The 27,871-nt window shown below is 39.4% G+C and overlaps 1 long non-coding RNA gene across 8 annotated transcripts in view; it reads right to left on the reverse strand.

The window, feature by feature from the left end:
• LOC140691221 (uncharacterized) overlaps window positions 1-27,871 on the reverse strand; it is a 647,918-nt gene that overhangs the window by 367,843 nt on the left and 252,204 nt on the right. The window lies entirely within an intron of this gene.

The raw sequence follows: 27,871 nt of genomic DNA on the forward strand, positions 1-27,871 counted from the left end.
CGAAGTAAGCCAGAAAGAGAAAGAAAAATACCATATGATATTGCCTATATGTGGAATCTTTAAAAAAAAAAAAGACAAACTTATTTACAAAACAGAAACAGACATAGAAAACAAACTTATGGTTACCAGGGGTGGGAAGGGATAAACTGGGAGTTCGAGATTTGTGGATACTAATATATACAAAATAGATAAACAACAAGTTCACACTGTACAGCACAGGGAACTATATTCAATATCTTGTAGTAACTTGTGAAAAAGAATATGGAAACAAACATATGTATGTGGATGTATGACTGAAACATTATACTGTACACCAGAAATTGACACAACATTGTAAACTGATCATACTTCAATAAATATATATACACAAAATTTAAAAAATAGATCTAAAACATTAAAAAAATAATTAAAGTACAGGTGGAAATTATATTAATACAACAGTAATATAAATAAAACTATTACAGGCTTATTACATGGCATCAGGTATTATTCTAAGCAATTTACAACCTCCCAACCAATAAAAACAAATTTATACCATCCTTGAAAAGTGATCTCCTACCCTCTTCTTGAACCTGCAGTGATTCATAACTTATTAACTTCCAGACTGTCTCTCCTGAATGTAATCTTTGCAGAGGTAGAAATCATCCCTTCTCATTTATTGTTGTAGTCTCAGCACCTAGACATCTTTTCTCAAATAGTTGTTTAAGAATCATATCAATGAGACACATGAAGGATTAATTTTTCTGTAGTTGTGTTACTGTTATTAATAAAAATAGCTAATATCCATTGAGCATACATAATAGCTAAATAACAATAATAGCTAACATTGATTGAGCATATGTCATATATTATTCTGTAGCAATGATCTCATTTAAGCCTCATGGTAACCCAGTGAGATGTGCACTATTTTATTATCACTCCTGTTTTATAGAAATATACCCTGTGACACACAAAAAAGCTAAGTGACCTGCCCAGATCCCCAGACTTTGTTCATAGTAGAACAAGAATTTCAACTAGGAAGTCTGACTATGACATTCATGCTCTCACAATACAATACTGTCTCCATGGGAAGCAGCACTGGAGGGACTTCAGCAGTTAGCATCCTTCACGTTCCATCAAAATCCTTCCACTTTATCCAGAGTGAAGAGTGCACTGCTAGAACTTTAAGGACCTTAATGTCTTGGTGCTTATCATATATTTTCACCAAGCTTCCCAGATTCCAGCTTAAATTACGGATGATGCCCTGCAGTTCAGGTTTTGCACAAAGTTGCAGATGATAAGTTGCTGGTTAGCAAGTCAGCTGAAGGACAATATATTTTAAAGCAAATGCAATGAGCTGGAATGACAGTATTTTCTCCAAGAGCCTTAAGTAGGTTAGCATGACCTCTGAGAGGGGCCAGAATCCTAACAGCAAAATTAGAATAGAAAGGCTTATGGAGATTTCTATGCTAATCAGCCATGTTTTTTTCCTGGAACGATTATGTTCAGCACAGTGGCCTCATGCCAGCTTCAGCCAGGGCATTAGTTTTGGTCAGGTGACCAACAGAAAATAATGACTCAGAAAGTGCTGGGGAGGCCACAGTAAGGCAACAGCACCCTAAGAGTGGAGGCAGAGGTGGGAGAAAGTGCTCAGACCCCAAAGAGAGAAGATTTTCTGATAAGAATTCTAGCACATACCTTGTCTGCTATGCAGTTTATACTGCAGTGAAAGTCCTATTTGAGAGTTGATAGGAACAATGTATTTCTGGGACATCAAAACAAGGATAAAAGGAGAAGAAACAAGGAAATGGTTCTGTCCAGAGTGAAGATTTCCCTTCACTCTTAATCTCTGCTCTTAGCATGGAGACTCTGAGTTCTGCTGAAGCAGAGAAGAGAAGGCATTTTCTCTGATCAGGCCCAGCAAAAACCTCATCATCCCTTACGTTTGTTTTGTTTTGGAATTTAGGGAATTGACAGAGGCTGAGCTGGTTAGACAAAGACAGAACTGTAAAACGATCAAATAAGACTTTCTCTACCCATACGTGAGTGTGTGAGAGTCAACAACAATCAAAGAGGTAAAGAAATAACTGAGGAGGTACCCAGTGCCCCCTGGTATTCACAATGCTGTCTGAACAGACTTCTAGTGGTGTTCAAAGGATGCCTTGGTACCTCTCCAGAAATACTGAATCATAAGCACAAGGGGAAACAGAGGAGAAATAATCTATGTTTTTAAATAAGCTGCCTAGATGATTCTCATGCAGGACTGGGTTTGGGAATCTCTGCTCTGGAACACAGTTCCTCCTATCATCACTCAAAGGAAAAGCAGTGATGCATTTCTGGGTCCATCTTGCCCCACATTCAGTCTCTAAATGCAGAAGCAAGAGATGTGATACAAAGAACATCGTTGTTATGTTTCCTTACCTTGTCCCCAAAGAACATTAAAGCAATTAATATTCACCTAACACTTAATATGTGCCAGAAACTTTTACACATATTATCTTGTTTCAGCTAAAGGTTAATGTTGCTTAAATATTTAAAAATTCAATATTTAGATGTGTTACTTTCAGTCAGAATTGTTTAACAACACCATTATATGTAATAGGATCACACATTTTTGTTCACTCTTCAATTTGGATGAAGACAGAAAATGAATTTATTTTGTTCATAACTGAACTTTTGTCTAGAACAAATGAAATCTGACAGCAGAAAAATAAACAAAACGATCAATCTAGTTTAAATTCTGTCTGCTTTTATTCTCTAAATAGTCACTTTAGGTAGTATGAGTCTCCCCAGGATAAAAAACTGCTTTAATTTTTCAAAGAAGCTCTCCCTGCTTCTCCAGCAAGAGGAATTCTGGGTATGAGGAAAACGAGGAGAGAGAAGGATATGTGGTTTACCATAGTTTGCAGTGAGATGTAGGGAGAAAGATGCTCTCCTGCCCGCTGTGGTCCAGAGCTCACACCCCTTGCCCACCTGGTGTCTGCCTGCCCCTCTGGTCACGTGACAGAAGGAGACGCCAGCAGGACACTGCTTCTAGTTTGCTCTTTTTCCTCAACCAGAAACAGACTGGGGGCCCCTGGCTACCTGGGCTTCGCCTGCCCTACTGCTAGCACCTTCTCTAAGGTTTGGACGGATCCCCACTCTCCCCACCCTGCGAGTCTACCTGCAGTCTTCACTGCAGGGCCAGCTTGTCCCAACCACCGTAGCCCACACTGGCAAGATCCCCAAACACACTCTCAGGCATTCTTGGGACCATCCTACACCATGCAGGTCTGGCAGGTCTGTCTTGTGCCCTGGCTGGTGAAGAAGCAAATCTACAGTCAGTGTCACCACGGTTTCCCTGAGAGCCTCCTGCTTCCCAGGCCAAAGCCAGCCAGGAGTGAGAAACTTAAGAGCCCTGTCTCTGTGCTCGGCTCTCTCACTCCCTGCTCTCTTTCTTCTGTTTCCCACTAAATGTGAAGCCAGAAAAGGGAAAGCTCTTCCACCCGGCTTCAGGGGCAGACATCCCTTAAAGTCTGCTCTTGATATATGCCAAACAGGCAGCTAAAGGGCTTCAGGCGGGCCCCCTCTCAAGACCACGGCCTGCTTTGATGGATGTTCCTTTTGGTCTGTGTCCCTCCTCTTGTGCTCCTAATCTCGTCCTCCTTTTCTCTAGACAACAGACTGCTCCAGCCAACTAGGGCAAAGCCCCTGTAGTCAGGAAGACAAAAAACATAAACTATTTTAAAAATATTATCCCATTGTACATGTATATGGTACCTTTTGATTTTCAAAATGAGTTTTACTTTGTAAGAAAGGAAACACTGGAATTACTATCTGCATCTTACAGAGGAAGCACACTGAAGCCCATAGATTAGCAAGTGGTCTAGGATATAGTGATCTGTTTATTCCTAGAATCATTCTCTTTGTATGATACATTTCTTTGTTTAGTAATTATTTTTAGCCAATGCTTTCTCAAGTAATGACCCATTAGGCTGAGATGGTCCTATCATTTCACCTACCTATTCAAATCCTACTGCCCAAAGGCACGGGGCAGGTACCACCTCTCCCATATCACATCTATAACCTTGTTCTACTCTGAACTTGTAGTTCAGACAGCATCATCTGACATATAGTTCAATACAACAGTGCTTGGTATCACTTTCTAATTTATTTATTACCTGTGCAACTCTTGCCTCTCAACTGGTTTGTAAAGTGTTCGGCAAGCTATTTGAAGGCAGGGACTAAGCTTTCTAAGTCCTGTTCTAATTGTGAAGACATTAGATTCTGAAGCTGCACTGCTTAGGTTCAAACCCTGGTTCTGCTGCTTACGATCTGTGAGATCCTGGGCACGAGACTTCACCTCTCTGAGGCTCTGTTTCCCCCACTCCCTACCTATAAAACAGAAATAATAATATGCCTTCAACAGGGTTATTGTGAACATTAAATAAATGAATATATTTGAAGTATTTAGAACAGTAATAAACAGGTAAGTGCCATATGTATGTTTATATTTTCATTTTATTCCTCTTATCAAATAAGGCTGAGTACAAAACTGATACTTTGTTTATGCTTCTGAGTTGAATTATCTGAATAAGCTAAAGATTTTTTAGGATTTTACTTTCAATAATAAAACTGCTGAGATGCAAAGCCAAATTTACCAACATTTAAATTTTTTAGATAAATGAGTCAATGGGAGTCTAAAAAGTCATTTTATCACAAAAAATAAACTGTCCTCAACACCACATCTCAAGAAAATCACAGTCCTCATCCTTTTCCTGCATATCTACAGTACACAAAGAAAGCACCGTCTTAACCTTATCCCCTTAAGGATCACGACACCTTGGAGTGGTTGGTTAAGTCAAGGACTAGTGCTCTCATTTTACCAGGGCAAAGTCTAGAAGCTGGACCACATCACTGAGGAAGTTATTAGGGGAGATAGAAACGGAACTCAGAGCTCTCCTACTCCCAAATGCACATCTGTGCCCTGGACCTGCCAGTTACAGAACACTTTAATGCCCATGAGCTGACTTGACCCTCACTGGGACTTCCTGAGCTTCTCAGAAAAGGCATCATCACAAGCCCTATTTTGCAGATGAAGGCACCGTAGCTGTGGAGGCTAAGTGGCAGAGCCTGGACCAGAGCCCAAGAACCCTATCAAGGACCCTATGTTCTTCCATCTCTTCATGGCACCCCAGCTACAGTGCACAGTCCTGACAAGGATGTTCTACAGCATGGTGTGTACAAGACTGGTTCTGGCCTCATATACACCTCCATCTGGGTTCCATCTCACCACATACTGGGTGTATCACCTCAGCCAAGTTCCGTCTTTCTGGGCCTCAGTTTCTTCATTTATAAGATGAAGATAATACTAGTACTTGACTCATAAGGTTGGAAAGGGAATGAAACTGTACAGTCAATACAGGTACTTGGTACGGGACCTAGAAAATATTAAAGACTCGGCCAGTATGGTTGGGAGAAACACTTATTTTCTCACTCAGCTTGTTTCCATGTGCAGGGACTTCAGCTAGACTAACACGCCTGGCCTTTTTTCCCACTTTTACTCATACTTCTCAAGGGAGAGGAGACTTATGAGAATGTGCATTTGGAAACGTACTTTGGAGTCTGCTCTTAGTCATGCATTAGGCTCTACAAAGGAGATTCCCACCCTGTAAGGGGAGTTCTGTGATTGCACGTCTTGTCCTGGTCTGAGAATGTTCTTTTCTGAGACGCAGTATTAGGACATTCACTGTTCCCTCATCCCTACGCCAAATCCTCCAGCCTAACTTTCATCAATAACAAAGCTGACATCTGACATCCATTTTCCTGATTCTCACATCCATCTCTGAATTGGCTTAGACTTAGGGAAGAAGGTAGATACACTATTTACTGATCCCCTAAAATCCCAGCAAGTATCTGCTGCCATGATAATTGATACTATGTGTGCAGCTGGCTGGTACTCTCTGGAGTCATGAAACCCCTACCCCTGGGCTCTTTGTGTGCCTGGAGCCAGTGACACCTTAACCTCCACTCCCCACCACAGGGCCCTCCGCATACCTGCATTTCTGCAAGATAAAAACATCTCTTGATGTGTGTTTACCCTGACAAAACTCATCACCCCAGGAGATAGTTAGGCTCACAATACCCTAGGGGACAGGTCTCATATCCTGCCCTTATCAAAGTGGTAAAACCTATTGTTCAGAGAAGTCCCTGACAGATCTGACAACCTATCAGGTATCTGCATGAACTGATCAGGAAGCCCCTACTCCTTGTGTGCACAGCCCCTCCCCCCAGTAAAAGACCCTGCAGGTCCACCCTTGGTGCTCAAGCAGGCACCTCTCACCTGTGTGGCCTGCTGCTGCCTCTAGCAGCATCCCTATTAAACTTCCCTAAACTTTTTTCAGTCTCTGATAATTCTTTACCAACCCGTGTGTCACCGTCACCAGCCTGTCGTTGTGTCCACAACATTATGTAAAAGCTGTTTCCAAGCAGAAGTGCCAGGAATCTCCGGCTTCGTTGCATTCCATCAGGCTGGCATGGAAAGGGTCTGGCTGCTACATTCAGCAGCCACCAACCGTCTGCAGCACCAAGATGCTAGAGAGGAAATAGACCGTAGTATCCAACACGTCCCAACCTCAGCTCTCAGGAAGGCACTGAGGACAAAGCTGACTCATGACATTTTCTCAGTGCCTTCCTCTGTGAGTGGCCCACTGTGATTAGGAACAGAAGCCCAGCTAAATCTCTATCACTTTCTTAATGTTCTGCTAGGCGAGTTTCACCTTGGGTGTCCCCAGAACTTCGTCAGAGCAGATGGGGAATTCTAGGAGGGTGACTAGACGTCCGGTCTATTTTGGTTCTCCAATTCTCCAGCAGTCTGGCGCCTGAGCTAAGAGAAATGTGACTTGTGTCAGAGTACAAGAGAGCGCCAGTGGCAAGGGCTTCCACATGTCTATTTCTGGCTGTCCCCTGATGCTGTGTCATTGGAGGAACTGTGACATCACAGCCTCTGCCTTTTGACAAGGGCCTGACACTACAGATGACTCAGAGAATGTCAACTGCGGCTGCCAGCCTGGCTCAATACAGACTTAGGGGGTCACACAGACTGACTTGTGCCGAGGTTGGAGAGGGGCATGAAGACAATCATAGACAGTTAGGGCTAGAAGTGACCTTAACTGTCCTCTAGTAAAGCCCCTTCTAAAGCCTGGGCCTATGCTACTATATTCCTGATAAGTAGGCCTCCAAGTTCTGCTTGCATTTCTTCAAGGCCATTAAACCCATTATCTTCCAATGGGTATGAGGATGACTCAAGTCACAAGGAACAGCATATTTAAGCAATACAAACTTTAAATATCTCACTTAACAAAAAGTCTGAAGGGATGAACATAGACGCCAAAATCCTCACCAAAATTTTAGCAAATAGAATCCAACAACACATAAAAAAGATTATACATCATGACCAGGTGGGGTTCATCCCAGGGACACAAGGCTGGTTCAACATATGCAAATCAATCAATGTAATACATCACATCAACAAGAGAAAGGACAAAAACCACATGATCATCTCAATCGATGCAGAAAAAGCATTTGATAAAATTCAACACCCATTTATGATAAAAACTCTCGCCAAAGTGGGTATAGAGGGAACATATCTCAACATAATAAAAGCTCTATATGACAAACCTACAGCCAGCATAGTTCTCAACGGTGAAAAACTCAAAAGCATCCCACTAAAATCTGGGACAAGACAAGGATGCCCACTATCACCACTCCTATTCAACATAGTCCTGGAAGTCCTAGCCACAGCAATCAGGCAAGAGAAAGAAATAAAAGGGATCCAAATTGGAAAAGAAGAGGTAAAAGTGTCATTATATGCTGATGACATGTTACTATATATAGAAAACCCAAAAAGGTCCACACAAAAGCTACTAGAGCTGATTGAAGAATTCAGCAAGGTAGCAGGTTACAAAATTAATGTTCAAAAATCAGTTGCATTTCTTTACACTAACGATAAATCAACAGAAAAAGAAAGTAAAGAAACAATCCCCTTTAAAATAGCACCCAAAGTAATAAAATATCTGGGAATAAATCTAACCAAGGAGGCGAAAGAATTATACACAGAAAACTATAAACCATTGATGAAGGAAATTAAAGAACACTTTAAAAAATGGAAAGATATTCCATGCTCTTGGATTGGAAGAATCAATATTGTTAAAATGGTCACACTGCCCAAGGCAATCTACAGATTTAATGCAATCCCTATCCAATTACCCAGGACATATTTCACAGAACTAAAACAAATCATAATAAAATTTATATGGAACCATCAAAGACCTAGAATTGCTAAAGCATTACTGACGAGAAAGAAAGAGGCTGGAGGAATAACTCTCCCAGACTTCAGACAATACTATAGAGCTACAGTCATCAAGACAGCATGGTATTGGTACCAAAACAGACATATGGACCAATGGAACAGAATAGAGAACCCAGAAATGAACCCACAAACCTTTGGTCAACTAATCTTCGACAAAGGAGGCAAGAATATACAATGGAATAAAGACAGTCTCTTCAGCAAATCGTGTTGGGAAAACTGGACAGCAGCATGTAAAACAATGAAGCTAGAACACACCCTTACACCATATACAAAAATCAACTCAAAATGGATTAAAGACTTAAACATAAGACAAGATACAATAAACCTCCTAGAGGAAAACATAGGCAAAACATTATCTGACATACATTTCAAAAATTTTCTCCTAGAAGAAATAAAAGCAAGAATAAACAAATGGGACCTAATGAAACTTACAAGCTTCTGCAGAGCAAAGGAAACCAGAAATAAAACAAGAAGAAAACCTACGGAATGGGAGAAAATTTTTGCAAGTGAAACCGACAAAGGCTTGATCTCCAAAATATATAAGCAGCCCATACAACTCAATAAGAAAAAAATAAACAACCCAATCCAAAAATGGGCAGAAGACCTAAACAAGCAATTCTCCAAGGAAGACATACAAATGATCAAAAAGCACGTGAAAAAATGCTCAATATCACTAATTATCAGAGAAATGCAAATCAAAACTACAATGAGGTATCACCTCACACCAGTCAGAATGGCCGTCATTCAAAAATCCAAAAATGACAAATGCTGGAGAGGCTGTGGAGAAAGGGGAACCCTCCTACACTGCTGGTGGGAATGCAGTTTGGTACAGCCACTATGGAAAACAGTGTGGAGATTCCTCAAAAGACTAGGAATAGACTTACCATATGACCCAGGAATCCCACTCCTGGGCTTGTATCCAGAAGGAAATCTACTTCAGGATGACACCTGCACTCCAATGTTCATAGCAGCACTATTTACAATAGCCAAAACATGGAAACAGCCTAAATGTCCATCAACAGGTGACTGGATAAAGAAGATGTGGTATATTTATACAATGGAATACTACTCAGCCATAAAAACTGACAACATAACGCCATTTGCAGCAACATGGATGCTCCTAGAGAATGTCATTCTAAGTGAAGTAAGCCAGAAAGAGAAAGAAAAATACCATATGAGATCGCTCATATGTGGAATCTAAAGACTCATGGACAGAGAATACAGACTTGTGGTTACCAGGGGGGTAGAGGTTGGGAAGGGATAGACTGGGATTTCAAAATTGTAGAATAGATAAACAAGATTACACTGTATAGCACAGGGAAATGTACACAAAATGTTATGATAAATCACAGGGAAAAAAATGTGACAATGAGTGTGTATATGTCCATGAATGACTGAAAAATTGTGCTGAACACTGGAATTTGACACAACATTGTAAAATGATTATAAATCAATAAAAAATGTTAAAAAAAAAAAGTCTGAAGGGAAGTGGCACCAGGGTTGGTTAGTTACTCAAGAGAGTCACCAAGCTTCAAGGCTCTTTCCCTCTTGGAGGAAATCAGTGCCTCTTTTCCCCATTGGCTCAATTATGTTTCTCTCATCTGATAATATTAAAACAAGAAGAAAAGTGGTGCACACCAGAGGCTTTCCACTCATGTATCTCTCCCTTTTCATAAATGGAAAACTTTCCCAAGGCCCCAGAAGACTTCTCTAGTATTTCATTGGTCAGAACAGGATCACATGCCCATCCCTTAACCAATCATTGGCAGAGGGGTATAGGACTGCCACAGCTGGCCTTATCCAAGTGTGAATCATGCCTTGGAAATGGACCCACTGCCTTCTGAACAAAAAATAGGTTTATAAGCAAAGAAAAAGGGAAGATGGCTATGGGTATAGGCGATCAACTCTATCTTCTACAGCATCCCAACCCCTTGTTGAACTATTCCCAAGTTCTTTATATGAGATGGAAACTGCTTAACAATGTAAGTCCCCAGCCATAGATTCTTGATCTACTCTGATGCCACATACAGAATAAACACAACATGTTTCCACGTGGTAACTTAAAGGACATCTGGAAACTGGTTGTTCTAAAAGAATCTCCAATTTTAACTCTTCGTCGCCAGACAGCATAGTACCAAACTCTAGAGTCAAACTGCCTCGGTTCAACTCCCAACTCTGCTAGCCATCAGGTGGGTGATCCTGGGAAAGTTATTTTATCCTCTTTGTACCAAGTTCCTCATCTGGACAATGACTGTAATAACAGTGTTTACCTCACAGAGCTGCTGTAAAGATTGAATAGTTAATACATGTAAAGCCCTCAAAATAGTGCCTGGAGTAAAGTTGGTGCATTTAAGTGTCTATTATTATCTTATCAGTTTTAAATTTTTGGTTGCCTTCTTCTGTCAGCATTTTGTTTATCTGCATTTTTGTCAAAAAGTAGAAGCAGGGACTTAAATCTAGATTTCTCAGTATTTACCCCTATATTTCATTCATGGCTGCCTCGGAGAAAGTTAAGTAACAATAGCAATCATTGATTCATATTGCTAAATCATGTCTCCATCAAGTATCTGCGCAGTTGATTTTTTTTAAACATTTTTTATTGATTTATAATCATTTTACAATGTTGTGTCAAATTCCAGTGTTCAGCACAATTTTTCAGTCATTCATGGACATATACACACTCATTGTCACATTTTTTTCCCTGTGATTTATCATAACATTTTGTGTACATTTCCCTGTGCTATACAGTGTAATCTTGTTTATCTATTCTACAATTTTGAAATCCCAGTCTATCCCTTCCCAACCTCTACCCCCCTGGTAACCACAAGTCTGTATTCTCTGTCCATGAGTCTTTAGATTCCACATATGAGCGATCTCATATGGTATTTTTCTTTCTCTTTCTGGCTTACTTCACTTAGAATGACATTCTCTAGGAGCATCCATGTTGCTGCAAATGGCGTTATGTTGTCAGTTTTTATGGCTGAGTAGTATTCCATTGTATAAATATACCACATCTTCTTTATCCAGTCACCTGTTGATGGACATTTAGGCTGTTTCCATGTTTTGGCTATTGTAAATAGTGCTGCTATGAACATTGGAGTGCAGGTGTCATCCTGAAGTAGATTTCCTTCTGGATACAAGCCCAGGAGTGGGATTCCTGGGTCATATGGTAAGTCTATTCCTAGTCTTTTGAGGAATCTCCACACTGTTTTCCATAGTGGCTGTACCAAACTGCATTCCCACCAGCAGTGTAGGAGGGTTCCCCTTTCTCCACAGCCTCTCCAGCATTTGTCATTTTTGGATTTTTGAATGACGGCCATTCTGACTGGTGTGAGGTGATACCTCATTGTAGTTTTGATTTGCATTTCTCTGATAATTAGTGATATTGAGCATTTTTTCACGTGCTTTTTGATCATTTGTATGTCTTCCTTGGAGAATTGCTTGTTTAGGTCTTCTGCCCATTTTTGGATTGGGTTGTTTATTTTTTTCTTATTGAGTTGTATGGGCTGCTTATATATTTTGGAGATCAAGCCTTTGTCGGTTTCACTTGCAAAAATTTTCTCCCATTCCGTTGATTTTTTTGAATTCAGATGAAAACTTTACAGTTTAATTCTATCTCATGTCGTGGAAACACAGCAGGACTGAAAGTGTGCCTATAAGCCCAGGAAGGGGAAATGAAGAGCAGAAACCTTAAGTTCACCAGGCTAGATTCACCATCCCTAGAATAGCCTACCTCACCCGCTCCACTTAGACCACTTGGGTTTTACCCATTACTGAACATGATCTCTCAGTGCGCTACTACCTCTGTGAACCTAGGACAGTGTTAGGGGCTGAATTATGTCCCCTGAAATTTCATGCACTGAAGTTCTAACCCCCAGTACCCAGAATGTAACTGTATTTGGAGATAGGGTCTTCAAAGAGACAGTTAAGGTAAAGGAGGTTATTAAGGGGTGGGGGGGCCCTAATCCATTCTGATGGTGTCCTCTTTTTTTCTTTAGCAAACTTTTTTACTGAAGTGTAGTTGGTTTATAATGTTGTGTTACTTTCAGGTGTATAGCAAAGTGATTCAGTTATATACATAACATATATATAATACATATATATTCTTTTTCAGAATTTTTTCCATGATAGGTTATTAAAAGATACTGAATATAGTTCCCTGTGCTATATAGTAGGTCCCTGTTGTTTATCTATTTTATATATGCTAGTGTGTATCTGTTCATCCCAAATGCCTAATTTATCCCCATGTTTAAGCAGTCTGTGGTATTCTACTATGGCATCTCTAGCAAACTAGAACAGGCTACTTGAGCTAGTTTCTGTTGCTTGCTATCAAGAGCCCTGTTTAAGATGTACCACTGATGCATCCTCCTCCACCTCCACCACCAGCACTCCTTCACCATCGCCTTCTCCATCCTCTTTTTGTCTATCTCTTTTTAAGCATCTAGGGCCATCTCAATAGTCATTTTCCTGCCTGGCTGTACCTACTTTACCAATTAGGCTGCCCAGTGCAAGTATGGTCCTCAGACAACAGAATCCAGGGAGGAGTTTTAAAGTGTATATTCCTGGGCCCTACTACAGACTAAGTGAAAGAGAATACATTTAACAAGCTTCTTTGGTGATTATTATCCACCTTCTCAAATGCTTACTTGTCCTGACAATATGATATTTTCATGGGTGGCTTTCAAAACCACAAATTGGACTAACAAGAGAGGAACTTGCTGTAGGGATTTGGAAAAGTCGTTTCTTCTCTTTTGGACCTCAGTTTGCCCTTCAGCATAGCAAGGAAGGTGAAGCCTAAGTGCACCTCTTGGTCTGTTCCTTCTTCAAGTGGAAGTAGATTTAGGTCAGAAATAGGACATCATGTCAGACTACTAAGTAATTTTCGTATCTCAGTGTTTAAATTAAGACAGTACCCTCTGAGGTAAGGGCTAGTGCTGCCACAAAGTTCAGAGGAGCAAGAGTCAAAACCAGACACAGGAATTTATTGGCCCACAGTCCAGGCAAGAAGATGATAAGACAAAATTTGGACTGTGGTCAGACAATCTCTCACAAGCTAACTAAATACCCCTAAGGCCTTCTACTTCAGGAAGCCCATCTAGACTAAATAATACAGCAGGGTGACCCTCCGGTTCTCATTCTGGTGACCCAGGACTGATCAAAACAGGGTAATAGTGTCACCAGGCCATGTGGCTGCCTTTGATGACAAACATCTGGAGATGAGGCAGAAGGAAGAGGAGACACTTGATTATAAATCCTAAAAAGGATTCAGCCGACTCAAGTTGCTGGGCAAACATTAGCTCTAACACTCAGGCAACCCCCAGTGGTAAAGTACAGCCAAGCTCTAGGAATCCGTCCTTCCTGCCATTTACGTGGAAGATTGGCCAAGGGTCTGTCTAATTGGGTGGGGGAGGAGTGTGATGAAGAGGGCAGTAAGGGGTGGAAGAGAGAAGACAGGATGGGGTAGGGATGGAGAATTTTAAAAATCCCTGGGAACAACCAGCCTCCCTGGGTCAGTCAGTTGTGCTATCAGATCCTGTCACCAGCTTTGAGCCAATCCTTGGTTTTGTTCCAGTTCCAAATACACTATGTAATTTTAAATCACTTTGTATTTGTCATCCAAAAAGCAAGGGGACCTTTTGCCTTTGCACACAAAATGAATGAAAAATACATTCATGCCATCATTAAATATAAAATATGTTACAATATATAAAATATGGTGGGACAGCTTGCTCCAAGTGAGGAGTAATATTCTCGAATCTTAAAACTCACCTCTATTCTTAGCTTGTTTATTAATTTATCACTAATATATTCATCTATTTGCTCATTCAGTCAACTCATATTTATTAAGAACTCTCTGTGTGCTAGGCATCATGTGAAACTCTGAGGATAGTATAACCACCAAGACAAACCTAGTTCCTCCCCCAGGGAGCTCCCAGTCTAGTGGAACAGAAAGACAGTAAACAAAATGTAAATAAATAATTATGCAGTTTCCCTTTTTGTAAGTGCTATGAAAGAGACATAAGAGTTGCTTAGAAAATGTTCGGTGGTTGTGTGCAGAGTCAGACAAGGCTTCCCTGAGTCCTGAGCTGGCTCTGCCACTGCATCCTGTGTATGATGATTCTACTGGGCAAGTTCCTTCAGACTTACTAGCCTCAGTTTGCTTTTCTGTAAAATGATCAGGCTATACTCATGGACTCCAATGTCTCTTCGTTACACTATAATTCTTGTGTATTTACGACTCCACGCTTCTTGCATCTGTGAGTATATACAAATAATGTGTGTTTATATATTATATACACACACACACGCACACACATATATATATATATATATTATAAAATGAATTTAGGAAAACTGTCAAAGAAAACAGGGTGACCTTTCTCAGTACAGAGACCATCAAGGAGACAGTCCTTCCCAGAGAATAGTTTCTTCTCCTGGAACCCGGTCAGTGCATCACTCCAATCCCCATCAGGACCATCTCTGGGTTGACGGCTTACAAATTTTCCTCCCCTAGCTAAAAGTATATTTCACCAGCATGCATGCAGAAGTGACAGAATCAGGTTAGGATGTGGAGAAGACTGACACGGTTTTTTTTTAGTATGAGGCACTGCAGAGAAGGAGGTGGCGAGGAGCCAATGATGGTGGCTCTCTGGGATGAGGCAAACAGGGATGCCTTTGTGAATGAGGATACTGGAATTGATCAGGGATACAGGTGTTCAGAGTCCGGAGAGAGGGACCAAATTAGGAAACTCAGGCTCGAGATTGTCCTTTGCAGTTAAATTTCTATTTAACTTTAGTCAAGTCATGGACTTTCTCTGGGTCTCAGGTACCCCCTAAGTAATGAACCACTTCCTCTAACTAGCTTGATGATATTAACATTAGGACAAGTTATGTGATCAACATGTTAAAGAGATAAACAATTATTTAAGACTGCCATCCCTGTCTCTCATTAGCAAGAATATGGCTAGAATTTTGGCTAAGTGGGCCACCTTCAGAAAAGAGCCATGTAAGAGGGAAAAACACTTGTCTCTCAGGACTGCTATGATATACATATCAAAGTACTTTGTAAACAGCAAAGCATTGTGCACATATAAGGTATTATTATAATATAATAATTATTTTAAATTTCATTACGATTATTATGAATATAGTATTATGAGAAATTAAATAGCTTTAATTGGGTGGTGGGATACATAGATGAATAGTTGGGGAGATGGATGATCACACATTTCAAAAGTCACATACAAGCATGTTCCCTATTACCTAATAGAGATCGCAAAAAAATGTCTATGACCCTTGTTATAAAGAAATCTAAGAGAAATTAGCTCTTCATAAATGCATACTACATGAGAGTTGGATTTTGATAACAGTATGTAAAAATGCCAATAGTTTGAGTGAATGATACAGAGCATCTTAATAAATATTAAGTCATCTGATGCTCACAAGATGGCAGATATGGAAACTGAGCCAACAAAAGTTAAGAGCATGATTATTATCCATAAGATTTTAAAGAAAGAATGAAGAAGCAAAGTCCAAGTTTTCTTGCACTGAAATCATGCATCCCTCAAAGGCAACCTATGGGATGGGAGAAAATGTTTGCAAATCATATACCCAAGAGGGATTAATATCCAAATTATATGAAGAACTCATACAACTCAAAAGTGAAAAAACAAATAACCCAACCCAATTAAAAAATGAGCTAAGGAAATTCATAGGCATTTTTCCCAGGAAAACATACAAATGGCCAATAGGCACATGAAAAAATGTTCAACATCACCAGTCACCAGTCATGAGGGCAAATCAAAACCACTATACCCTATCACCTCAAACCTGTTAGAATGATTACTATCAAAAAAGAAAGAAAGAAAGAAAGAAAGAAAGAAAGAAAGAAAGAAAGAAAGAAAGAAAGAAAGAAAGAAAGAGAGAGAAAGAAAGAAAAAGAAAGAAAGAAAGAAAGAGAGAGAGAGAGAGAAAGAAAGAAAGAAAGAAAGAAAGAAAGAAAGAAAGAAAGAAAGAAAGAAAGAAAGAAAGAAAGAAAGAAAGAAAGAAAGAAAGAAAGAAAAACAGAAAATAAGCAGTGATGGTGAGGATACAAAGAAACTATAACCCTGGTACACTACTGGTAGGAAAGTAAAATGGTGCAGCCACTATGGAAAACAGTGTGGATGCTTCTCAGAAACTTAAAACTAGAACTACTGTATGACCCAGCAATCCCACTTCTATCCAAAAGAACCAAAGTCAAGATCTTTGATTGGTCTCCCGTGTTATTACAGCATTATTCACAACAGCCAAGAGGTGGAAACAAACCCAATATCCATCAATAAATGAATGGATAGAGAAAATGTGGCACATACACACAATGGAATATTCTTCAGCCATAAAAAGGAAGGAAATCCTACCACATGCTACAACATGGGTGCACCTTGAGGACATCAGGCTAAGTGAAATCATCTGGTCAGAAGAACATATATTACATGATTTCATTTATATGAGGTATGTAAAGCAGTCAAACTCATTGGAGCAGAAAGTAGAATGGTGATTCCCAGGGGCTGGGAGGAGGGAGAAATGGGGAGCTGCTAATCAATGGGTAGAAAGTTCCGGTTACGCAACTGGAAAAGTTCTGGAGATCTGCTGTATAGCATTGTGACTGTAGTTAACAATTCTGTACCATTCACTTGAAAATTTGTTAGGAAGGTAGATCTCATGTTACGTGTTTTTTACCACAATATTTTTTTAACGGGCTCTCTGGACTGTTGTGTTATGTCTTATGTTCCAACACAATGCCTATCTTGGCAAACAACAACGACAACAAGCTATCCTTCTAATCAGTCTAGAGCCATATATTGCAATTGCTGTGCTCTCAGAAACAAATATAAAACAGCACCAGGAAAAAAAAACTTAAGAGATAAGCTAAGTAACCTCCCATTTCACAAATGAGAAACCTGGGAACTAGAGCTGGCCAAAGACTTGAATGAGGCCCTGTAACAAATCAATAAGTTAAGTAATAACCGAGCTTCCATTCCTAGACCAACATTTTACTTAGAGAAGACATTCAGGAACCTGATTACTTATCAAAAACCACTTGGAAACATAAAATATAAATGCCTAGGCCCTTGCAGAATTACAGAACACAGGGTCTCTGGGGTTGGGGCCAAGAATCTAAACTTTAAAAAGCTTTCATGGTGATTCTAACACAGGCAGTCTTTCAGTTGTTGCTGACCATTTCGGTCAAGCCAAACCCTTGGTTTATATCTAATGTATTCTGCCTAATGGAAAACAAAAGTCCAGCTGATGTTCAGTGTACATCAATCTTGATCTGGTCTACTTAAAAGGTTAGGGAAGGATTATCTCATAGGAATATCATTCCTTTTTGGAAAATAACTGGATAGTAACAGAGTTCATCAATGCTTGAATATGCATTCTCTATTAAATAACTACGAACACTTTTTCTGTGAAGATTTTTCGGTATCTCTACAGCCCGAAAATGATGTTTCTCAAGTCAAGTTCCAAACTTCATGCTTTTTGGAATGGAAGATTAATCATTTTCATGTCCATGTCTGCCTCACTGAATCAGGGTCATAAGCGGCTGGCTGGCAATCAAACAAGGAGCTCTCAGAATGGCTTGTCCTTTGCACGGTAGAGAGAAGGTAAGACCCAGAGGTTGTCGCACAAAGACTGTCTTTAACATTGACAGTACAAAGAAAGGGAATACCAAAGCCTGTTAGGTTAAACTCAATCAGCACAAATTCATTAAGAAGAAAAATTTCCATTCATTTCATCTTGGTTCTGTACCACATTCTACATTCATCATTTCCTTCGGCCCCCTTAGTGTGGTCTTGTGTTTTGTGCTTAGGTAGATGACCTATAGCCAATGACTAGCCATTAGGTGATGAAGATGAGATTCAAACACAGGTCCCTGTGACCACAAAACCTGGTTTCTCTTAAGCATTGTGTCATGGTGGGCCCAGGAGGGAAATGCTTGCATCTTGCATATTGTCTCTGTCCCCAGGGAACTAAGAGTTTAGCTGAGGGAAAACATGAATACAGAAAAGTGTCCTGTCTGAAAGGTTGCTAATATATGAAAAATATGTAATTTACCACTTGTATAATATGGGTCAAGTCACTGTATCCTGACTTGGTTTTCTTACATTTTGCATGGAAGTATTAGAAAAGCATTATTATTATGAATCCAGGCTCTGACACCTAATAGCTTGGTTTTAAATATGATTCTTTTACCACTAAGTACACATCTAAATCTGTTCTGCAAAAACTTTTAGGGCCAGATGTGTTTCCAAATATAAGGGGTGGGGAGACAGGAAAGTCACATACAAACTTTATACAACATACCAACATACCCCTATCCCGAAAAAGGTTTGGAGGAATACTCAATAATTAAAGACATATTTCTGCAGCAAAACATATGAATATTAACATTAAGTGAGATAAACAATAATAAATAGTCTGATGTCAGATCAGGTCATGCTTTACCACAAAATCAGTTCAAGTCACATAAGGTTTTGCTGATAAATACATTTTAAAAAAGTAACTTTCTACTTCAAAACTTTTTGTATTTAACTGACTGAACTTACAGCTGTTAACCGTGGAGAAATTAACTAATTTCTTCTTACTTCCACTTCCTCATTTGTAAAATGGAAATAATATGTATACATACTTCACAAGGCTTAAATGAATTAATGCAAATAAATCAGAGTGACACATGGTTCATAATAAATACTCATATAACTACCAACTTTGTATTTTTATTACCCTGTATGCACTTTTCACTTCTGGTATTCCATGATTCTAAATAACTAAACAATATTTAAATAAGTTTAAGTTCACAGTGGAAGAGATTTCACGGCGCATGCTCATATGGAGTAATTGCTGGAAGGACTGTATAGGAATAAATTGCTAAAATGGCTCATAATAGAAAGTTGAACACAACAGGAGGGGGTAGTCAAAAAAAGATTTCGTAGAAGAATTGATAATTCTTCTGTTGAGAATTCCCTTCAAGGGGCATTTTGATGGCTGAAAGGGAAGGGAATGCCATCAGTTAAGAAGTGAAAAGAGAAAAGGTTACAGAATCAAACACACTTGGCTTTGAATATGGCTCCAGCACTTATAAGCTATGCAAGCTTAGACAAACCATTTAACCCCGCTGTGTTTTATTTTCCCCTGCGTAAATAAGTGAGGATAATATGTATCTTTCAAAATTATAGGGAGGCTTGGAAATTATGTATGTAAAGCACACAGAACAATGGCTAGCAAGTCCTGAATATTACTAGCCATTAGAGGAGAACAAACTAAATTCAAGTCAATATAAGAAAATTTTTCTTATGGTCAGAGCTTCTCCACACTGGGATGGCTTATCTTGTGAGGTACAGAGCTTTCCATAACCAACGCTTTTTGAGAACCAACTATCTCACCTATTTGAGAAGGGATTACTGTTTGGGAAGGTCATAAGACTGGCACCACCCACTGTCATCCCTTCCACTGCTGAGACTTTATCAACAGAGATTACGATGAGTTCTTTTGGAATTCATTTTAATTCATGTTTTTCTTATAAGATGAGGAATTTTGAGCCCTGAGAGCTGGTGGTCTGATTCAGGCAAGACTGAGGACAAAATAAAGTTTCACAGGTTGGGAGAACTCAGCTATGGCTACTTTTGAATGCCAGGATGAGAATTTGACTCCCAAAGTAAGTAAGAGTGACATATTTTTCCATTTGCAGCAACATGGATGGAACCAGAGATCATCATTCTAAGTGAAGCCAGGAAAATAAAATACCATATGTTACCACTCATATGTGGAATCTAAGGGTGAAAAAAAGACACTATGAACTCATCTACAAAACAGAAACTAACTTGCAGACATAGTAAACAGTCTTATGGTTACTGGGGAAAGGGGGTGGGAAGGGATAAATCTGGGAGTTTGAGATTTACAAAGTTAGTCACTATAGATAAAAATGGATTAAAAAGAAAAGTTTCTTCTGTTTAGCACAGGGAACTATGTTCAGTATCTTATAATAAATTTTAATAAAAAATATGAAAACAAAATACAGGTATGTATATGCATGACTCGGATATTGTGCTATACACCAGAAATTGACACATTGTAACTGACTATACTTCAATAAAAAAAATACATACATTTTTAAAAAACAGAAGTAATAAACTAAAAATATTCCTGGGGAAGAACAAACAGGAAAAAAAAAAAAAGAGCCACATATTTTTGAGGCATCTTTTCCTCTGCAGGTTCCTTGGAACATGACTCCAAGATGCTTCTTGCCTCCCTACAGCAATGAAATTAGAACACTTTCACTTTGTCTTCTCCCTGCTCCTCTTAGCTTTCTCCTTCCTTCCTCCTCCTCTATTCTTTTTTATCTCCATCTCCACTGTCATTTTCTCCAACATATAATCTCAACATTATCATTATCCCAAAGTGGTTGGTAAGAGGCCCAGTGCTATAAGTTAGGAGGAGTAATATGACAACTTATCTTTCCCTATGTCTGCATGTCCTCTCAACTCCTTGGAGGAAAGGTACCAAATAAACCCAAGCTATTATTATCACCAAGTGCCATACAGTATAGAGCATATTATTGGTGCCAAATAAATAATTCCCCTTGGCAAGTCAATAGAGCGAGAGTGTGACAAGCCTGCAGCCTGGCTGGGACACAGGTTACACTGAGACAGAGCTTTGGAAGAAACCATATATCAAAATAATGGCCTAAGATGTCAGTGCAGGACTCATGTCCTTTCAAGTGCATAGTTTTAAATAATTCAAAGTTCACAGAGGCTTTGCTGGGAATGAGTATCCAGTCTCTCCCTTAAAGAGTCGGATTTGGGTCTGCTAAGGTCAACAAGCTTACCAATAACAATGTTTACACTCATGGTATTCTTTGCTTACTTAGCTTTTGTCATCTTCTGCTAATATAAAATTTGTGATAGTTTAAAACTGGGAAGCCAACATTTGAAATGTCTAAGATCTGTGTTAGTAAACACAATAGTAATACTAGTATTCACTGAGCCGTTATTTCACCCCTATGTGAGAGGCATTGCACTAAACACTGGATATGTATTGCTAGATTAAAACCTTACAACAATTCTACAAAATCGATATTACTGTGCCCACTTTACTACTGAGAAACCCAAGGCTCTACAATATTAATAAAATTTCCTAGGGCTGTATAGCTGATAACTGTTGGAAAAGAATCATTGTGCCTCCAATTTAACTTAAGCTAAAATGCCTCTTTTATTAAATAAATTAATATTTTAACATATTCAGAGGAAATGTTTAAGAAGTCTTAGAGAAAATTGTTTTTCAAACATTCTCACTCTAATTAGAAACATGCACTTTTTTTATTATTTGTTAATTTCATCTCATTATCATCTGTTTCTTCAATGAAATTAACTAAGAATATGCACCAAGCAACACTTACTTAGACTTGTTTTAGTAGGTAATAGAAAACTGCAAATTTCTGTGTTTCTTAATTTGGGTTAGTCTTCTCATTTAGTTTGAAATTGCTCTAAAAAGCTTTAGAGAAGGAACAGTCCTGAAATTAGGTATATGATGGTGACTGCCTTAGCAAACTCTTTCTTCACAATTCCATGGTATGCATCTCAATTTGAATTAGCCAACTCCAGATTCATGAGTCTCAACTGCTTCTTACTCTGATGTTCCTGAACCCACCAGATGTAAATAAAGGTGATTTATTTCCAGTTCTTCAAGCTCCATGCAGCCAATGATCGGGGACTAGAAAATGGCTTCTTTTCCATTAATGTAGTGCTGACACCTCCTTGTTCTGTAATTAGGGAGATGCCTATATCATGATGAAATTGTGAATTAAAAAAGGGGAATTTTTTTTTCCCCTTAGTATCAGTGTTGGGAAAGGGAGACAGAATTAGGATATCTAGTTTCTATCTCATCTCAGATCTGACACCAAACAGTTAACTTCAGGCAAGTCTTGTTTTTTCTCTAGGCCTAAATTTTCCCATACAAACAACTGGGATGTTTGGTAGGTGCCTGGATAGAAAGAATGCTGGAATGAATGGACACATAAAGAATAAACTTAGCTGATCTCCAATGTGCTATCAGCTCCACCATCTCAGGAAGGCCAGGTTTCTTCCTCCGGCTGGAGCCACTGTTTCAGGACCATGAAAGCAGAAGAACCATGGCTGGCAATGAAAGAACTTGGAATGGGTTTATTAGCCTGTGCCTGGATTTAATTTGGAGAAAGGGTTACAATTCCATGAACCCCTATAACTGAACCTACATTCAGAGATCAAGAATTATACTATCCTAAATATCACCACTGGCATGGACAATAGATGATCTAGTCCAACTTCATTATAATATTAACATTATCTGCAAAGGAATCTTTGATGCTTTAAATCAAGGAAGAAATAGGCATTTCAAGCTTCCTGGCAGGAATGCAGCAGTAAGTAGGGTCTTTGTACTTCCAATGAGATGATACAACCTATAACCCACGTTATTTCTACGTGAAAGGTCATACTCACTCCTCTCCTAGAGCAAATGCCTGAGAAAATTTCTTCAGCTTTGCCTTTGATCTGGCCCAGTTTAGAAGATGAATCAGCAGGTTTTCCAAGGCCATGGAAAAGGAGCTCTGATTTAAATCTTCCTCCATCCATCCCAGTCCCTGTTCAATAAGCCTAGCTCCCTAGGCTGAGTCCTTGCAGAAGGCCTGACTTGATAGAACTTGCAACTTGAATTTCTAGTCTTGATTACCTAGCCCTCATTTCTCAGTGAGTAATCAATTTTATTTACAATTACAATTACAATTATAACTAGCCTGTGCCCAGAAGCAAAGCTACTGTGAGAAACAGGCTTTAACAAGGTAAAAGGCAGATGGAAGATGAAGTCCAAAGAATCTTTACCTTGGTGAAGTAAAAGTACCACTGTTTGAGGCTTTTAAATCACTACTGGATTCTCATGGATAATTTGCTTTAATTAAGTATCATCTTGCTGCGCTGATGTTATTAAAAACTTAGATGTGAGGAGGAAAATTAAGCAAAAAATAAATATCAAATGCAAATACAGGACTTTCTACATTTAGGTAGCCAAAGGGTAACTTTAAGGTAATTTGTTCCTACTTGTATTCTTGTATACATGCATACCTGCATTTAGTCATCCATTCAGCATGCACCCATTACACCAAACACTATGCTAAGTGCAAGGGATGTTTAAAAATACAAGTTCTGACCTCAAGAAGCTTACAGACTATAAAGAGATAGACAAGTAAACATCTAAAAATACAATGACAGCAATTTCTTTTTTTTCTTACTCCCAACATCCGATTTTCCACTAAATCTGACATAGATCTTGAATTATTCCTCTTTTCTTCATCTCCGTTAATACTCCAGTCCAAACCTCTATCAGCTCTTGTCTAGATCACAGAAATACGTGTGTCTCTGTTTGCTATCATTTCAGTCCTATGATCCACTGTCCACAAAAAATAAGTTACTGATCTTTTCAAAACTTATATTAAACGTATCACTTTACTGCTTAAAGTGAGTGGATTTTTGACTCACTTAGAATCAACAACCTACAATGCCCTAGACAACTGTAACCATCAATCTCATCTTCTCCTATCCTACAATTTCCCCACAAGGAATCAGATATACTGATCTTCTTTTGCTTTTTCACTGTCCTAAATCTATGCTTGGCTTACTCCTGCTTGTCATTCAAGCTTCAGTTTAATGCCATACCCTCAGAGGTGACCTTTCTTGACCATACCATCTATAGTCATCCACTAGGCAGTCTCTACTTCATACCCTGTTTCATTCTCTTTATGGAACTTACCTAATATATTTTTATTTGTGTATTGTCAGTCTCCATGAGAAGAGGGGCCCTGTCTCTCTTGTTTACCATTCCATTCATAGTGCTTAGAACAGCACCTAGCAAACAGAATGGCAAGCCTAAGCTTCATGAGGACAGTGTGTGTCTGTCTTATTCTTGCTGATCCCCAATAGCAATATTGCAGGTGCTCCAAAATGACAGCTGAATGGGGTTTCTAAGAAAGATTCCCTTATCCAAGATGATGAGTGACAAACATCAAAGACTTCCTAATGGCATGGGCCCCTCATCCAAGCTGGTGAAACCATAAACACGAACAAAACATCTTGCTTATATTAGGTCCAAAGAGAATAATGGAAGAGAAGTATCAAATGTGTCTGTATTTTCTTGTGTTAATTAATAATAATATATATTACTAATGATAACAACATATAATTTCTAGCAAAAAAAGTGACATTAAGAATCATAATAATTTGCAAAGAAAGAACAAAGATTCTATCCTCAAATTACTTTGTCATGTATATATTTGCATTGTGTTTGCATTGACTGTGTGTCTGTGTTTAACCAAAAGAGGGAATATCTATCCATGCAGGCAAAAATCAGTTTCTTAAAAAAAATCCCTGAAAAGTGCCCATCATTCCAGCCAAATCAGTATCTCCTGACCTGTCCTGACACCTGCAATGTCCATATTATTTATGACTCCAAGTTATCATGTTGAAATCCCTCTTTTAAGGCAAAAAAATTATATAGGAGGACCCATAAAACTGGTTCTTACCTTTGCATGAAACTTGCCAATTTACAAGCACTGGCAAATTTATTACCTCCTTTTATCCCCACAGACACTGTTGTTTCAATTTTACAGATGAGGAAACTGAGGTTTAAAGATTAAATGGCTTGTGCAAAGCATAACAGCCGATTTATGACAAATCCAACATTAAAACCTGGTCTTTTAGCTCAAGGAAGAAATCAGAGTATAAGACTCTAAAATGGTTAAGTTTTGATAATGAAATAGTAACAGGACCTTGGACACTAAGGTGCTATAAGAAAGTACGGCAGTGAGACAGGAGGTTCTGTATATCCAAGCAGTGGCCTAATTGGGGAGAAAATTTGCCCAGATCTGGATAAAGAGCTTCCAGTGGTCATTTCCTTTCCATGGCATCTGGCCTCCAAGTTATTCCTTTCCACTGGGATTAATCCATCACCATATTCAGAGCCATTTTCTAAGTTATTAATCATTTGGGAGCAGTGCTGCTTCAGCAAGAATCCAGCAAGGTGACTGCTAAAAGCCAGGAGAGGACAAAAGAAAACCAGAGATAGGTAGTGAGACAGCCAGCCAGGCGAACTCAAGACAGACACAGCAGCACAGCCAGAGGGACACCCTAATAGAAGTGCCAGGGACTGACATTTAACTAGGACAGAGAGCAAGTAAGCATGTGAGACCAGTGAACAATTTAAAATCATAATTAATCAATTCCTTCACTGCCCAAACATCACTGCAGGACAATCCTTAGTCTAGACCTCGAAACTAAGCCATTAATTTCAAACTGTGAAGTGAAGCCTTCAAGAGATGAAGTCAGAAGATCCCCTTACTTAAAATTCAGTCAAAAACTATCTTTAAAATCCATCCAGTAGCGGGTATAAAAGTCACAGAGTCCACCTGCTGCTCTAGATTGAAATCAGGTAGTCTGTTCTGGGAGATTTGCTCTGCACTGAATTTACCATTCTCAGAGGATAGCTAGTGCCGGGGTTTAGCCCTCAATGACAGTGAACCTTAGATCAAGAATTTCATCCCATTTGGATCAGTATACCTACTGCCTCCCTTGATCGGACACTGACTCCCAACTCTAGCCTCCCTCTCAACCCTGAGCATGACCACAAACTGTGCCCTGCTCCCAAAGAGTAAAGTCTGACCTCAGCTACAAACAAGCAGACTTACTCCCGAAACTAACCGCAGATTGCCATCTAACCCTGGGCACAGAATTAGCCTTAACCCCAACAATACTGGGCTCTGATCCTGACCCCAGAATGAGGCCATTCATTAATTCTTTATTCAACAACTATTAAAGTGCCTAATATATGCCAGACTCTCTGCAAGGCAACAGGGATATGGTAATTAACAAAACATTCATGTTGTACAGACAAAAAGTCAATTAATTACCATTTTCATATATATTTACTGATGATACAACACCAAACATTAACTGACTCTAGACCTTAGTCACAGATTGAGTCATAACACCCAGACACAGACTGACCCAGAGCGGAGACTGAGTATCTATGCCAACTAAAAATTTGGAGGAATCACAGGAAGAGCTTCTTAAAACCACTGTAGGCAATACTGGGATTAGGTGCCCATTAAAGACCTGACAAGCTGCAAAAGCAATCATTCAGTGTGTGGTGATGTGGAGAAAAGCCAATACAGTTTCCCAGTGACATCAAAACAGAGACAAACACACATGGGAACTCTCTGGTTTAGTAGCATCAGCCAGGAGTAGAGGTGATAAAGTTGGCTGTGTGCACATTAATCATTAATGGAGCACAGAGAACAAGATGGAGGCAGAGGATGGAGAGAACTATAGGATCCAGAGTAATGTTTGAAAATCTGTCTAGGAAGGCAATGGGATTTGAAGGGTCAAGACCTAAGGATGGAGAAAAGGGATTCCTTATAGAGAAATCAGAACATCAAGCTTGGAGTGTGGAATGGTCACACTGTGTTTAAAGGATAAAATGGTCATCTTTGGATTGCAGGATACTCTGGAGGCATTAAAGAGTGAGTGGGGCCATTTTGTGGTCAGACTAGAATGCCCAGCAAAGGCTCTCAGCAGCAACAGAATGTGATTTTACATTCAGTTCAGTTTGGAAAACACTTATTAAGGATCAATTATAAGCTTTTTCTTCATTTTTGTGCACCCAGAACTTAGTTTTAATCTTTTAGCAACACTCCATTAACATGGAAGGAACAAGAATAAGAGGGGATAAAAGAGAAAAAAGGCAAGTGAAGTCGAAGTTTTGCTGACAATTCTTCATCAATGAAGCCATGAGAGCACCAGCAAGAACTTGGAAACCTCCAGAAATGTATCTCATTGATAAAACTACCTAGAACTAGTCTTACAAACACAAATTCTATAGCTTCTACATGGGGACTATCTGGAGTTGCCGTTTTGGCCTCCGTCCTCCTCACATTTTCAGGAATATTAAAAGAGTAATTGACCCTACAAGGTTGGGGAATAGAGAAACTCGTGATGAAAGGCTGAGAGGTGGGACTTTCTCACCGCTGAATTGAATCCCCCAGGGTATTAAAAACCAGGGAAAGTTCACTTTAAAAACTCTTTCATCAGATTTCTTTAATGCCAAGCAACTAAACCCTGGTATTGTACCCACTGTCCTACCTGGTTCTGTCTGCCTTGCACCCAGTGAAGTTGCAGAGAAAGGAAAGAAAAGGATAAAAAAAAAAGAAACTAATTCACTGCAATTGAGGTTAATCCCACTGAAAGCCTCAATCCATGTTAGCAGCTAATCCAGTTAGCGCAGCTTTCATGGGGAGCTTTGATAAATCCTTTAGCCTCTTGCTGGAACCACAGGTCCCTGACCTGCTCAGCATTCATGAGGAGAACCATCAATAATGCAACAGATCTGGCACTTGTCTGGCTTAGTGACACGTTAGTGACACCAAGACCCCACTCAAGGTCAGAGCCTTCCCAGACATTACTCCTTTGGCTTTATCTCCCC

The sequence above is a fragment of the Vicugna pacos genome, chromosome 3, assembly GCF_048564905.1.
Source record: "Vicugna pacos chromosome 3, VicPac4, whole genome shotgun sequence".
In the NCBI taxonomy this organism is placed as follows: Eukaryota; Metazoa; Chordata; class Mammalia; order Artiodactyla; family Camelidae; genus Vicugna; species Vicugna pacos.